The 17,380-nt window shown below is 41.0% G+C and overlaps 1 protein-coding gene across 1 annotated transcript in view; it reads left to right on the forward strand.

Annotated features, from left to right (window-relative positions):
* The window catches only part of LOC121537546 (bone morphogenetic protein 7-like), a 59,025-nt gene that overhangs the window by 27,399 nt on the left and 14,246 nt on the right, over positions 1-17,380 (forward strand). The gene's annotated exons all lie outside the window — the stretch shown is intronic.

The raw sequence follows: 17,380 nt of genomic DNA on the forward strand, positions 1-17,380 counted from the left end.
GCGAAAGTATTCACCCCCCTTGGTATTTTTCCTATTTTGTTGCCTTACAACCTGGAATTAAAATTGTTTTTTGGGGGGTTTGTATCATTTGATTTACACAACATGCCTACCACTTTGAATTGGATTGAGGTCTGTTCTGAAAGGCCCCAGAGTCTGCAACACCACTAAGCAAGGGGCACCACCAAGCAAGCGGCACCATGAAGACCAAGGAGCTCTCCAAACAGGTCAGGGACAAAGTTGTGGAGAAGTACAGATCAGGGTTGGGTTATAAAAAAATATCAGAAACTTTGAATATCCCACGGAGCACCATTAAATCCATTATTAAATAAGCAAACACGTTTGGTGTTCGCCAAAAGGCACGTGGGAGACTCCCCAAACATATGGAAGAAGGTACTCTGATCAGATGAGACTAAAATGGAGCTTTTTGGCCATCAAGGAAAAAGCTATGTCTGGCGCAAACCCAACAACTCTCATCACCCCGATTCTTGACGGAAACCTGTTTCAGTCTTCCAGAGATTTGAAAATGGGACGGAGGTTCACCTTCCAGCAGGACAATGACCCTAAGCATACTGCTAAAGCAACACTCGAGTGGTTTAAGGGGAAATATTTAAATGTCTTGGAATGGCCTAGCCAAAGCCCAGACCTCAATCCAATTGGGAATCTGTGGTATGACTTAAAGATTGCTGTACACCAGCGGAACACATCAAACTTGAAGGATCTGGAGCAGTTTTGCCTTGAAGAATGGGCAAAAATCCCAGTGGCTAGATCTGCCAAGCTTATGGAGACATACCCCAAGAGACTTGCAGCTGTAAATGCTGCAAAAGGTGGCTCTACAAAGTATTGACTTTGGGGGGGTGAATAGTTATGCACGCTCAAGTTTTGTTATTTCTTGTTGGTTTCACAATAAAACATATTTTGCATCTTCAAAGTGGTAGGCATGTTGTGTAAATCAAATGATACAAACCCCCCAAAAATCCATTTTAATTCCAGGTTGTAATGCAACAAAATATGAAAAATGCCAAGGGGGGTGAATACTTTCACAAGCCACTGTATATGTTGATGTATTGTAATGGAAGGTGTGGTGTGTGTTTTTGTGTTTGGAAAAGTGTGGCGTTAAGTGAGTGAGAAAGAAAATGGTTGCATATCCCAGAATCAATGTGTGTCTGTGAGCAGGGTTTATGAGAGAGCTTTACATTTTTTGCAGATGAGGGATGTACATTTTAAAATAAAGTATACATCTATTTTATTTATTTATTGTCCTATCATGATGGAACGTCCCCAACCCTATACCCTAGACACCCACCTGAGCGACCCATACACCAAAGAGAAGTCCCTATCTGTAGCGGGTGATTCGGACGGATTCAGGCGCAGGAGATGTGAATCACAGAATATGGTTTATTCGTCCAATACAGCAGTTAGCAGCAATGCGTAAACCAAATACAGTGCATCTTCAGTGCGTACTGGGAAAACAAAAACACACGGGTGAATATCCCGGCGATAAAAGTACATAATTCTCAACCGAGCTAGCGACACCACCACATGGAAACAATAACACACAAAGACATGGGGAGCAGAGGGAATACTTATACAGAGACTGATGAGGGGATATGAACCAGGTGTGTGTGAAAAACAAGACAAAACAAATGGAATGATGAAAAGAGGAGCGGCAGTGGCTAGAAGGCCGGTGACGACAAACGGCGAAGCCTGCCCGAACAAGGAGAGGAGGCAGCTACGGAGGAAGTCGTGACACTATATGTTTTATGGGCCTGTTGTAAGTTGCCTATATGCAGCCAAAACAGAAAGATAAATGCGGTCAGATACCTACTAGAGCAGCACCGCCCCCTCAAGATTCTGAGCCTGCCTGGCAGGGTTGGTCCTACAAACCCAGAGCCCCCTCATGGGAGAGCATATTATACAAGGAAATTCTCAAAGCTGCTAATGAGAACCTTGATGACCTTGTACCTAGCCGGTGGGGATTCCGGTGGGGTACCCCCACCCAGGTAGTGGCAGTGCTGGCAACACTGGCTGCAGTAACCCATGGGGAGGAGGTCACACTTGGACAATCAGAGGGGACATATTATTGTGGCCCTGGTGGACAGAGATCTTGGGAAAATGGTCACAACGGGGGGACCAGCGTGTGTGTGTTTCAGGGGAAGGGGGTGGATCTGATCGCCATCACCTAGGACTTGACATTGGTTAATCAAATCTCACACTTTGGCCAATTTTTGCTCAGTCTTGCATGCTTTCTCAAACAGCTGTAACTGTATATGCATTCGTAAATCAGGTCCTTTCTTGGGATGTAACAACCGTTGAGCATCTGAGCTTATGGTTGATTGTGGGGGAAAGGGGTTGAGTGTGTAAGAGTATGTGTGTGTGTGTGTGTGTGTGTGTTGTGTGTGTGTGTGTGTGTGTGTGTGTGTGTGTTTGTTTGTGTGTGTGTGTGTGTGTGTGTGTGTGTGTGTGTGTATGTGTATCTATCCCACATCTGTTGCAAGGGGGTAAAGATGTTAGGGGGGGGTGAATATACTTCTCCCATGGGCAAAGAAACTCAAAAGGGGTGATGATATTAATTAACAGTCATTTTGATCCGAATGTGCAAATTGTTCCGCAAGGTAGACGGATGATTTTAAATATGTTATTGGACCATAAACAGATATGGCTAATTAACCTTTACGGACCAAATAATGATGATCCACACGTCTTTGAAAATATATATAAGAAATTATCAACCCTGCAAGCAATACAAGACTAATATTATGGTGGGAGATTATAATACTGTTTAAATACCTAAATGGACCGTAAAGGAAATCAAACTACAAACTATCACCCTCATGCTCTTAAGGAAATCATGAATGTCATGGATATTTTGGAACTAGTGGATATATGGAGGCTTATATATCCTGACCTAGTGAGATATACATGGCGGAGGCTCGATCAAGCAAGTCGTCTTGACTTCTTTCTTATGTCATTCTCGTTGGCACCAAAAGTTACAAAAGTGTTGATAGGGGACAGAATGCGGTCGGACCATCAGATAATTGGCATATACATTACTCTTACTGAATTTCCACGTGGGCGAGGGTATTGGAATTTTTATCAAAGCCTATTGGATGATAAGTAGGACAGGGGAATTTATAACTGAATCTTTCTGACATGACATAGGTACAGCAAATCCCCTTATTGTATGGGACACTTTTAAATGTGCCTTTAGAGGCCATGCAATTCAGCACTCATCTCTAAAACAAAAGCAATTTAGGTCAAAAGAGTCCATACTAACAAAGGAAATAGAAGGTCTAACAGCACCCATAGATAGCAATACAAAATGTACCATAGAGGCTCAGAATAAATTAGAGGAAAAACAAAAAGAAATGAAGGAACTTATTCAAGAAAGATCAAGTGTAATATATGATAAAAATAAAGCAAACTGGATGGAATATGTGGAAAAATGCACCAAATTATTTTTTAATCTTCAACATAGAAATGCTACCAAAAATAATTTACTGAAACTGGTTACAATTGACGGAGTCACCCATGATTAACCAAATTATATTTTGAAAGAGGAAGCAAAGTACTTTAAGCATATGTTTTCGTTTCAGTCTCCTCCATCTCCTCTAACTGAAGCTAATTCTATGGATTTTTTTCTATTAATAATGTAAAACTAACAGCTGTAAAGAAAGATTCATGTGAAGGCGAAATTACAGAGGAGGAACTTCTTGATGCAATTAAAGCCTTTAAGTCCGGAGAAACTCCAGGGCTGGATGGCATACCAGTTGAGGTATACCAAACCTTTTTTTATATACTCAGAGGACCGTTATTAGCGTTAGTTATTAAAATCAGATCCAACAATAATATAAAAGGATTAGAAATCCAGGGCTTAAAAGCAAAGGTGTCATTGTACGCTGATGGTTCACGTTTTCTTTTAAATCCACAATTTGGATCCCTCCACAGCCTCAGAGGATCTAGATAATTGTTCTAACCTCTCTGGATTACAACCAAATTATGATAAGTGCACTATATTACATTTTGGATCACTAAACAAATAAAACTTTTACATTACCGTGTAGTTTACCAATAAAAAGGTCTGATGGTGATGTGGATATACTCGGTATACATATCCCAAAATAAATAAATTATGTCACTCCAATAAACTTTAATAGAAAGTTAGAAAAAATAGATAAGATCTTGCTACCATGGAAAGGAAAATACCTGTCTATTTGTGGAAAAATCACCCTGATTAACTCTTTAGTAATATCCCAGTTTACCTATTTGCTTATGGTCTTGCCTACACCTAGCGAACAGTTATATAACAAACGATGCAACAAATATTGTGGTTAAACTCAAATATACTAATTGACCATTATTTAAAAAATAAATATAAATAAAAGTATAATCTTCGTAAATGATATCATAGGTAGGACTGGTGGAGTTATGTCGCACATGCAGCTAACAAAAACATATGAAAATGTCTGCTCTACCCAAAATTACAACCAACTAATTGCAGCATTACCACAAAAATGCAAGAGGAAAGTGGAAGGGGGAAAAAGTAAGGAACTTGTCTGTCGGCCCTGCACTAAAGACCATAATTGGTTAAAGAAAATTGTGATGAATAAAAAAAGTATATCAGTTTCATTTAAGGACCAAAACATTGCCATATAGATTGCAAAATAGTTCGGAAGAGATTTTTTACATACCAATTCCATGGCACATGGTTTATGAACTGATACGCAAAATGACGCCGGATTCAAAACTTATAATTTTTCAATTTAAATTATTATACAAAATTCTTGCAACCAATAGAATGTTATTAATATGGGGATAAAACCTTACCAGCTCTGCAGATTTTGCTGTGAAGAGACAGAATCATTAGATCATTTGTTTTGGTACTGTCCATATGTAGCTTGTTTTTGAAGAATTGCAACATTTACCTGGAGCTAACTCTGCAGATAGCACTACTAGGTGATCTGAAAAGTCATAGTCAATTGATCAATGATATAATAATACTTAAAAAATAAAATAAAAAAAACATATATATATATCAATTTACAATCTGTAGAAACAATGAGAATAGAAAGGTTCAGAACTTTTGTGAAACATCACAGCACAGTTGAAAAATATCTGGCAAATATAAATACAATATAGATGGTGTTAAGAGATAGATGGGAGGGGTTGAATGGAGTTGAAGGTTGGGACTAATAACAACAAGATAACTAATGTAAAACAAACTGTGTCCATAAAACATATATAGGTTAAGAACGTTTGTGAAAGAGCACAGTTTTTGAACACATAGGATCATGTAGTTATCAAAAAAGTGTTAAACAAATCAAAATATATTTTATATTTGAGATTCTTCAAAATAGCCACCCTTTGCCTTGACGACAGCTTTGCACACTCTTGGTATTCCCTCAACCAGCTTCATTAGGTAGTCACCTGGAATGCATTTCAATTAACAGGTGTGCCTTCTTAAAAGTTAATTTGTGGAATTTATTTCCTTTTGAATGCGTTTGAGCCAATGAGTTGTGTTGTGACAAGGTGGGGGGGGGGACAGCTCAAATAAGCATTACTTTAAGACATGAAGGTCAGTCAACATGGAACATTTCAAGAACTTTGAAAGTTTCTTCAAGTGCAGAGTTACCTCTGCTGCAGAGGATAAGTTCATTAGAGTTACCAGCCTCAGATGTTGCAGCCCAAATAAATGCTTCACAGAGTTCAAGTCACAGACACATCTCAACATCAACTGTTCAGAGGGGACTGTGTGAATCAGGCCTTCATGGTCGAATTGCTGCAAAGAAACCACTACTAAAGGACACCAATAATAAGAAGAGACCTGCTTCGGCCAAGAAACTTGAGCAATGGATGTTAGACCGATGGAAATGTGTCCTTTGGTCTGTAGTCCAAATTGGAGATTTTTGGTTCCAACCGTTGTGTTTTTGTGAGACACGGTGTGGGTGAACAGATGATCACCCCGTGTGTAGTTCCCACCGTAAAGCATGGAGGAGGTGGTGTTATGGTGTGGGGGTGCTTTGCTGGTGACACTGTCTGTGATTTATTTAGAATTCAAGGCACACTTAACCAGCATGGCTACCACAACATTCTGCAGCGATACGCCATCCCATCTGGTTTGGGCTTAGTGGGATTATCATTTGTTTTTCAACAGGACAGTGACCCAAAACACATCTCCAGGCTGTGTAAGGGCTATTTTACCAAGAAGGAGAGTGATGGAGTGCTGCATCAGATGACCTTGCCTCCACAATCCCCCGACCTCAACCCAATTGAGATGGTTTGGGATGAGTTGGACAGCAGAGTGAAGGAAAAGCAGCCAACAAGTGCTCAGCATATGTGGGAACTCCTTCAAGACTGTTGGAAAAACATTCCAGGTGAAGTTGGTTGAGAGAAGGCCAAGAGTGTGCAAAGCTGTTTGAAGAATCTCAAATATATAATATATTTTGATTTGTTTAACACTTTTTTGGTTACTACATGATTCCATATGTGTTATTTCATAGTTTTGATGTCTTTACTATTATTCTACAATGTAGAAAATAGTAAAAAATAAAGAAAAACCCTTGAATGAGTAGGTGTGTCCAAACTTTTGACTGGTACTGTATATGTATATATATATATATTTGGAAAAAAAAGAAACAAAAAAAACATTCACAAGGCCGCAGGGCCAGATGGATTACCAGGATGCATACTCAGATCATGCGCTGACCAGCTGGCGAGTGTCTTCACTGACATTTTCAACCTCTCCCTGACCCACTCTGTAGTACCTACATGTTTCAAGCAGACCACCATAGTACCTGTGCCCAAGAACGCCATTGGAACCTGTCTAAATGAGTATCGCCTTGTAGCACTCACATCTGTAGCAATGAAATGCTTTGAAAGGCTGGTCCTGGTTCCCAGACACCCTGGACCCACTCCAATTCGCATACCACCCTAACAGATCCACAGATGATGCAATCGGTATTGCACTCCACACTGCCCTTTCCCACCTGTACTAAAGGAACACCTACTTGAGAATGCTGTTCATTGACCACAGCTCAGCAATCAGATGACTGTAAGTCGCTTTGGATAAAAGCGTCTGCTAAATGGCATATTATTATTATATTATTATTAAACACCTCCTGCAACTGGATCCTGGACTTCCTGACGGGCCACACCCCAGGTGGTGAGGGTAGGCAACAACACATACGCCAAGTGGCGACTTCGACACCATCATTAAGTTTGTCGATGACGACATGACGGTGGTAGGCCTGATCACTGACGATGATGAGACAGCCTACAGGGAGGAGATCAGAAACCTGGCAGTGTGGTGCCAGGACAAAAACCTCTCCCTCAACGTCAGTAAGACAAAGGAGCTGATCGTGGACTACAGGAAATAGAGGGCCGAGAACGCCCCCATTCACATCGACGGGGCTGTAAGGGAGCGGGTTGAGAGCTTCAAGTTCCTCAGCATCCACATCACTAACAACCTATCATGGTCCAAACACACCAACACAGTTGTGAAGAGGGCACGACATTGCCTCTTCCCCATCAGAAGGCTGAAAAGATTTGGCATGGGCCCTCAGATCCTCAAAAAGTTACACAGCTGCACTATTGAGAGCATCTTGACAGGCTGTATCACTTGGTATGGCAACTGCTTGGCATCCGACTGCAAGGCGCTACAGATGGTAGTGCGTAGGGCCCAGTACATCACTGGGGCCGAGCTCCGTGCCATCCAGGACCTCTATACCAGGCGATGTCAGAGGAAGGCCCTAAAAATGGTCAAAGACTCCAGCCACCCAAGTCATAGACAGATCTCTCAGCTACCGCATGGTAAGAGGTACCAAAAGGCTTCTGAACAGCTTCTTCCCCCATGCCATTAGAGGGCTGAACAGTTAATCAAATGGCTACACGGACTATTTGCATTGACCCATTTTGTTTTTGCGCTGACTCTTGCACAGGCTCTATGCACACTCACTGGACTCCACACACTCACACATACTACACTGACACTCCAACACACACACACACACACACACACACACACACACACACACACACACACACACACACACACACACACACACACTCCAAATACGCTGCTGCTACTCTGTTATTGTCTATCCTGATTGCCTAGTCACTTATACCCATACCTACATGTACATATTACCTCAATTACCTCAACTGCCTCGTTCCCCTGCATATTGACTCGGTACCGGTACTCCTTGTATATAGCCTCGTTATTGTTATTTGATTGAGTTACTATTTTATTTTGATAATTTGTCTTACTTTTTAACACAACATTGTTGGAAAATGGCTCGTAAATAAGCATTTCAAGGTAAAGTCTTCACCTGTTGTATTCGGCGCATGTGACAAATAAATTGTATTTTATTTATTTATTTGAGACCATGACAAATAAAAATTTAAGTGCAGTCAAAAACTTGATTTTCTTGTGTTTTATATATACAGTGTTTCCACACTATGAGGTTGGAAAAATACTGTGAAATATAGAAATGATGATAATGTCGTTTTAGTTTAAGAGCTGTTTGAAAAGACCGCCTGAAATTGTTTTGTTGGGATGGAGTTTTGACCAATAAGAAAGAGAGTTCGAAACATCCCTTCCAATAACAGCTACTTTTCAGTTTTCCCCTCCCCACTCAGACCACTCCCAGACAGTCCTAGCAAAATTCTTGCTTGAGAAATTGCTCTTTGCTAAGAAGATATTTTTTTTTATTTTTGTCAATTTTAATTGAAAATCACAGTAAGGTACTTAATTGTTACCCAGAAATTATTTGATATTGAGATTTTTAAAAACGGCGGCATTGGACCTTTACTGACCGAATTTGTGTGATCTTGACCAATACTACTGATAGACAAGGAAAGTCACACACACACACACAAATAATAATACAATACAACCAAAAAATAGTGTCTGTGTGTGCGTGTTTTTGTGTGTGTCCCTTCACAGTCCCCACCATTCCATCAGTTGTTTTTTAATCCGTTTTTTAAAGGCCATTCAGTAATTGGAGATGGAAGGGAGTTCCATGTGATCATGGCTCTGTATAAAACTGTGTGTTGGCGTGTATTCGTATTGGGCTTGGGGACTGTGAAGAGACCTCTGGTGGCATGTCTTGTGGGGTATGAATGGGTGTCTAATCTGAATGTTATTTGATTTTGCAGACGATCTGGAATTTGTGTCAGTAATATTTCTCAGAAAAACTAAAAGAGAAGCAGTTAATCTCTCATCAACCCTTAACCAGGAAAGACTGGCATGCATGTTGTTGATGTTAGTTCTGTATGCGCAGTTTAGGGCAAGGCGTGCTGCTATGTTTTGAGCCAGCTGCAGCTTTGCTAGATCTGTCTTTGCTACACTTGACCATATTAAAAGACAGAGATGGGACAAGACCAGAGCTTGAACAACTAGTGCAGTATATTTGTGTAAAAAATGCAGAACATCGTTTTATAACAAACATACCCCTCCCCATCTTCACAACAACTTTGTCAATATGACATGCTCATGATAATTGATCATCGAATGTTATACCTAGGAGTTTCGCTTCCTCAACCTGCTCAATGGTCACACCTTTTATGTACAACTCGAGTTGAGGTTTAGGTCTTAGAGAATGTTTTGAACCAAATACAATGCTTTTAGTTGTAGATGTATTTAAGACCAGTTTGTTAAATCACCCATTCTGATACTGAGTAACTCCTTATTTAGAATTTCAGTGAGCTCACTGGCTTTTGGTGCTGACATATAGAGTGTGGAATCATCCACATATATAATCATTCTAGCTTCACATAACAGTGGCAAATCATTTGTAAAAATAGAGAAGCGTAAGAGCCCAATGCAACTGCCCTGAGGGACACCACAATTTACATGTCTGATGTTAAAGAAGCTCCCATGGAAGAACACTCTCTGGGTTCTATTGTATAAATAACTATCCGAAATGTAACAATACAGCTCCAACTATCATCTTAATAATTGTGACACACCACCTTGATTAGGTCTTATGTAGCAACATTTGAAATTGTGTTTTTTACATTGGATAAAAGTAGAGATTCCGAGCTAGAAAATGGTATATCATACACTGCAGTTGAGGAGCAATGGGAAAGTAATTCTGCTTTGAAAGTTGATGCCAGGGTTGTGGGTTCGATTCCCACAGGGGGAAAAATATATAATGTATGCACTAACTGTAAGTCGCTCTGGATAAGAGCGTCTGCTAAATGACTAAAATGTAAATGTAAATGTAATAAACATGTAACCCTACACTACTTTTGAGAAAATAGCCCATTAATGTTTTGGTACACCTACTGGAGAGCTCTTCTTTGTCTACACCCATTCAGCATCGTTCATACCCTCTTAAGTCTCAGCCCCACCCATTTCTTTAAGGATTCACATGTGAGGCCTTGTGCTAAACAGAGTGAGCTAAACAATTAACCATAATTACAACCCATACAACTAGCAATACAAACTGATTGCCATAGCTAGCCACCATGCATGAATCTGCAGGTAGCTAAAGCTAACCAACTAGGTTCAATGTTAGCTAGCTAGCTAACATTAAGCTATAACTAGCAATGCAAATGGTTTCTGAAACAAATAATATTACTACACAGATCATATACATAATGTTAGCAGCGAGCCGGCTAACGTTAGCTAGCTAGCTAACAGTACGCTTTAACTTGCAATGAAAATGACTTTGAAAAACATAGAAACTTATAATATCTGAAAATGTAGCTAGACTCTTACCTGTATACATGGATGAACGCTTCTCCCTCTCTGTCATGGATGCCATGGTTGCCCTTAGTTTGAAGATGTCATCCAGAGACAGGTGTTTTATACAACAGCCTTCTGTGTTCTCTTTTCGACTCCCATTTACAATCATGCTCTGCTTCCACTGTGCATTCCATTGATTTCAAAACTCTGTCAACTTCTTCCGTGACAACAACACTGTTGATCACCATTTCTACCCCATCACTGTCATCAGAAGACTCTACAATGTCTGGTTCAATGAAAATATTTGTACCTAAATCAGGGATTTCCTCATCGTCTGAATCATTTTCAGTCAGAGAGAGTCAGCATGGCATGATCATCCCCCAGAAAGTAGTCCATCACAATTTTTTTCTCACTGGCAGCAATGTTGGGGACAGCAATGTTGAGAACAGTTGCAAACTTTTTATTTTTTATTTTTTTATTTTAAAGCCACGGTAGCAGCTCATGTTATGGACAGAAGCATGCTACATGGCAGACCAATCCGAACTCATCTCTCGGCATTTCCAGCCTATCCATTATCTCAGCCAATCATAGCTATCGAGAAGGTTCCCGTCTTTTTCCGTAGCTAAACCAACTAGGCTCGTAATTTAACAATTTTATTCATATTTACAGATGGCATACAAGTTTGTTATTAAGGCACATGAAAGTTCACATGTTCCAGAAGGCATTTCTGCCACAAAACACATTTTGATAAAAAAAAATATATAATTACGTTCAAATGCCTCTCCTGTGATGTAGTGACGTGCGACATACGCCTAGCTTCTTGAAATGGGTCACTTATTATCCATTTCTTGTAAACAATCATTGCAGTACAAGTTGAGTGCCCTTCTCTATATGTATGCTGAAAGTCAGTGTGTAATTTGTTCTCTGAAAAATAGTATTGTATTTGGTCAAACACGATCCTCTCCATCAATTTAATAAGAACAGGCAGAAAACTGATTGGGCTGCTGTTAGAACCAGCAAAGGGTGCTTTACTATTTTTAGGCAGTGGAATTATTTTAGCTTCCTTCCACACCTGTGGGGACACACTCCTTTAGGCTTTGGTTAAAGATATAGCAAATAGGGGTGACAATACAGTCTGCTACCATTCTCAATAGTTTTCCATCAAGGTTGTCTATACCTGGTGGCTTAACATTATTGATGGATAACAGTTTTTACACCTCTCCCACACTAACTTGACCAAATTCAAAACAGCCGTCCTTCTCTTTCATTATTAGATATTTTATACAAAAATGTGATGGTTCACTGTCATAGAGAAACACTGTCCTCTCCATGACTCCATGACTCCCACCTTTGGCTTTGGATGCCATGGTAACAACATAAGCTAACGTTGGTACTCCACGCAGTTCCAGACAGGGTAGGTCGCAGGGCAGATTTAAACAGCAACAAACAGCATGGATTTAGACAGCCACAAGCTCGGGACAATCCGCGCTCCCAGCCACAAGGGCTAACCGGTTGTTGGCTGTGTTCAAGCTGTCAAGGAAAAGTTGCTAGCTTGATAGCTAGTTAGCAGCTAGGCTAGCTGCTACGCCAAGCAGCTCTTCAATATTTTGGTTGGCAGGATCCCTGGACATATATAGCGGTCCCAGCAACTGAGGCTAACCGCGTCGTGGGATACAAATTCAAAAGGTTTTCCAATAGAACACTTTTTCAGAGACTTTCAAAACAACAAACGGAGTTATCAACAAACCCAGCTCTCCCTCGTTCCGAGTTCCACATTCTATCATACTATCCAGGTCTGTGCCCAAACAGTTTGAGCTTCTACTTCTAAAAATCCACCTTTCCAGAAATAAGTCTCTCACTGTTGCCGCTTGCTACAGACCCCCTCAGCCCCCAGCTGTGCCCTGGACACCATATGTGAATTGATTGCCCCCCATTTATCCTCAGAGTTCGTACTGCTTGGTGACCTAAATTGGGATATGCTTAATACCCCGGCCATCCTACAATCCAAACTAGATGCCCTCAATCTCACGCAAATTATCAACGAACCTACCAGGTACAACCCTAAATCCGTAAACATGGGTACCCTCATAGATATCATCCTGACTAACTTACCCTCTAAATACACCTCAGCTGTCTTCAACCAGGATCTCAGCGATCACTGCCTTATTGCCTGCGTCCGTAACGGGTCCGCGGTCAAACGACCACCCCTCATCACTGTCAAACGCTCCCTAAAACACTTTAGCGAGCAGGCCTTCCTAATTGACCTGGCCCAGGTATCCTGGATGGATATAGATCTCATTCCGTCAGTAGAGGATGCCTGGTTGTTCTTTAAAAGTAATTTCCTCTCAATCTTAAATAAACATGCCCCATTCAAAAAAGACAGAACTAAGAACAGATATAGACCCTGGTTCTCCTCAGACTTGACTGCCCTTGACCAGCACAAAAACATCCTGTGGCGTACTGCATTAGCATCAAATAGCCCCCGCGATATGCAACTTTTCAGGGAAGTTAGGAACCAATATACACAAACAGTCAGGAAAGCAAAGGCTAACTTTTTCAAACAGAAATTTGCATCCTGTAGCACTAACTCCAAAAAGTTTTGGGACACTGTAAAGTCCATGGAGAATAAGAGCCCTTCCTCCCAGCTGCCCACTGCACTGAGTCTAGGAAACACTATCACCACCGATAAATATACAATAATCGAGAATTTCAACAAGCATTTTGCTACGGCTGGCCATGCTTTCCACCTGGCTACCACTACCTCGGCCACCAACTCTGCACCCTCCGCTGCAACTTTCCCATGCCCCCCCCCCGCTTCTCCTTCACACAAATTCAGACAGCTGATGTTCTGAAAGAGCTGCAAAATCTGGACCCCTACAAATCAGCTGGGCTAGACAATCTGGACCCTTTCTTTCTAAAACTAGCCGCCGAAATTGTCGCAACCCCTATTACTAGTCTGTTCAACCTCTCTTTCGTAACATCTGAGATCCCCAGAGATTGGAAAGCTGCCGCGGTCATCCCCCTCTTCAAAGGGGGTGACACTCTAGATCCAAACTGTTACAGACCTATATCCATCCTGCCCTGCCTTTCGAAAGTATTTGAAAGCCAAGTTAACAAACAGATCACCGACCATTTCGAATCCCACCATACCTTCTCCGCTATGCAATCCGGTTTCCGAGCTGGTCATGGGTGCACTCCAGCCACGCTCAAGGTCCTAAACGATATTATAACCGCGATCGAAAATAGACAGTACTGTGCAGCCGTCTTCATCGACCTGGCCAAGGCTTTCGACTCTGTCAACCACCGCATTCTTATTGGCAGACTAAATAGCCTTGGTTTCTCAAATGACTGCCTCGCCTGGTTCACCAACTACTTCTCAGATAGAGTTCAGTGTGTCAAATCGGAGGGCCTTATGTCTGGACCTATGGCAGTCTCTATGGGGGTGCCACAGGGTTCAATTCTTGGGCCGACACTTTTCTCCGTGTATATCAATGATGTCGCTCTTGCTGCTGGTGACTCTCAGATCCACCTCTACGCAGACGACACCATTTTGTATACATCTGGCCCTTCATTGGACACTGTGTTAACAAACCTCCAAACGAGCTTCAATGCCATACAACACTCCTTCAGTAGCCTCCAACTGCTCTTAAACACTAGTAAAACTAAATGCATGCTCTTCAATCGAACGCTGCTGGCACCCGCCCACCCAACTAGAATCACCACTCTCGACGGGTCTGACCTAGAGTATGTGGACAACTACAAATACCTAGGTGTCTGGTTAGACTGTAAACTCTCCTTCCAGACTCACATTAAGAATCTCCAATCCAAAGTTTTTTTTTAAAATCTAGAATCGGCTTCCTATTTCGCAACAAAGCCTCCTTCACTCATGCTGCCAAACATGCCCTCGTAAAACTGACTATCCTACCGATCCTTGACTTCGGCGATGTCATTTACAAAATTGCCTCCAACACTCTACTCAGCAAATTGGATGTAGTCTATCACAGTGCCATCCGTTTTGTCTCCAAAGCCCCATACACTACCCACCACTGTGACCTGTACGCTCTTGTTGGCTGGTCCTCACTACATGTTCGTCGTCAAACCCACTGGCTCCAGGCCATCTATAAATCACTGCTAGGCAAATCCCCGCCTTATCTTAGCTCATTGGTCACCATAGCAGCACCCACCCGTAGTCTGCGCTCCAGCAGGTATATCTCACTGGTCATTCCCAAAGCCAACACCTCCTTTGGCCGCCATTCCTTCCAGTTCTCTGCTGCCAATGACTGGAACGAATTGCAAAAATCTCTGAAGCTGGAGACTCTTATCTCCCTCACTAACTTTAAGCATCAGTTGTCAGAGCACCTTACCGATCACTGCACCTGTACACAGCCCATCTGAAATTAGCCCACCCAACTACCTCATCCCTATATTGTTATTTATTTTGCTCTTTTGCACCCCAGTATCTCTATTTGCACATAATCTCTTGCACATCTAGCATTCCAGTGTTAATACTAATTGTAATTATTTTGCACTATAGCCTATTTATTGCCTTACCACCATAACTTGCTACATTTGCACACACTGTATATATATTTTCTGTTGTATTTTTTTGACTTTATGTTTTTTTTACCCCATATGTAACTCTGTGTTGTTGTTTTTATCGCACTGCTTTGCTTTATCTTGGCCAGGTCGCAGTTGTAAATGAGAACTTGTTCTCAACTGGCTTACCTGGTTAAATAAAGGTGAAATAAATAAAATAAAAAATTGTATCTGACTGGCCTGTGAGATTGTACAGTACAGTAGAGCAAATTATAGACATCTATGCTTTGGCCAAATATATGTAAATGCTTGGGCTCTTGGAGGGTTGGAGCCCCCCTGCTGGCTATGCATCTCAATACTCTACACTTTTTCCTGAAGTGTGCACTTATCCACTACTCACATAGTGGTCCTCTGTAGCTCAGCTGGTAGAGCATGGCACACACAACTTTAAAATGGAGATAGCCTCAATGGCACTGCCTGTGCCGTCATAGATGCCATAATGGCACAGATACACAATGGTGTCAATTGTTTCGGTTGTGACCATTCCGGGCTGGACAATTTTGACTTATTTTTGACTTTAAAGAATCCACATAGCTAGCATATGGCGATAGCTAACATTTCATTTGGACAGATGTACAGTGCCTTCAGAAAGCGTTCATACTCCTTGACCTATTCCACATTTTGTTGTGTTACAGCCTGAATTCAAATGGATTAAATCGTTTTTCTTCTCACCCATCTACAAACAATAAACCATAATGACAACGTGAAAACTTGTTTTTATACATTTTTGCAAATTTATTGAAAATGAAACACATAAGTATTCACACCCCTGAGTCAATACATGTTAGAATCACCTCTGGCAGTGATTACAGCTGTGAGTCTTTCTGGGTAAGTCTCAAAGAGCTTTGTACACCTGGATTGTACAATATTTGCCCATTATTCTTTAAAAAATTCTTCAAGCTTTGTGAAATTGGTGGTTGATCATTGCTAGACAACCATTTACAACCAAGTCTTGCCATAGATTTTCAAGCAGATTTAGGTCAAAACTAACTCTGCCACTCAGGAACATTCACTGTCTTTTTGGTAAGCAACTCCAGTGGAGATTTGGCCATGTGTTTTAGGTTATTCTCCTGCTGAAAGGTGAATTCATTATTTTTGTATTTTTTGTATTTTTGTATTTATTTTTATTTTTTGTTATTTAGAAGACGCTCTTATCCAGAGCGACTTACAGTTAGTGAGTGCATACATTTTTCATACTGGCCCCCCGTTGGAATCAAACCCACAACCCTGGCGTTGCAAGCGCCATGCTCTACCAACTGAGCAGTGTCTGGTGGAAATCAGACTGAACCAGGTTTTCCTCTAGGATTTTGTCTGTCCTTAGCTCCATTCCTTTTCTTTTTTATCCTGAAAAACTCCCCAGTCTTTTAGGATTACAAGCATACCCATAAAACATGAAAAAATTGAGAGTGGTACTCAGTAATGTGTTGTATTGGATTTGCCCCAAACATAACACTTTGAATTCAGGACAAAAAGTTAATTGCAAACAGGATGCATGCTTTGGAATATTTGTTATTCTGTACAGGCTTCCTTCTTTTCACTCTGTTAATTAGGTTAGTATTGTGGAGTAACTACAATGTTGTTGATCCATCCTTTGTTTTCTCCTGTCACATCCATTAAACTCTAACTGTTTTAAAGTCACCATAAGCAATTTCCTTCCTCTCTGGAAACTGAGTTAGGAAGGATGCCTGTATCTTTGTAGTGACTGGGTGTATTGATACACCATCCAAAGTGTAATTCATAACTTCAGCATGCTCAAAGGGATATTCAATGTCTGCTTTTAATTTATTTCCCTCATCTACCAATAGGTGCCCTTCTTTGCGAGGCAATGGTAACCTCCCTGGTCTTTGTGGTTGAATCTGTGTTTGAAATTCACTGCTCAACTGAGGGACCTTACAGATAATTGTATGTGTGGGGTACAGAGATGAGGTAGTTATTCAAAAAATGGTGTTAAACACTAGTATTGCATACAGAGTGAGTCCATGCAAGTTATGTGACATTTTTACTCCTGAGCTTATTTAGGCTTGCCATAACAAAGGGGTTAAATACTTATTTACTCAAGACATTTCAGCTTTTCATTTTTTGTTAATTTGTACACAT

This window comes from Coregonus clupeaformis, chromosome 24, assembly GCF_020615455.1.
Source record: "Coregonus clupeaformis isolate EN_2021a chromosome 24, ASM2061545v1, whole genome shotgun sequence".
Classification (NCBI taxonomy): Eukaryota; Metazoa; Chordata; class Actinopteri; order Salmoniformes; family Salmonidae; genus Coregonus; species Coregonus clupeaformis.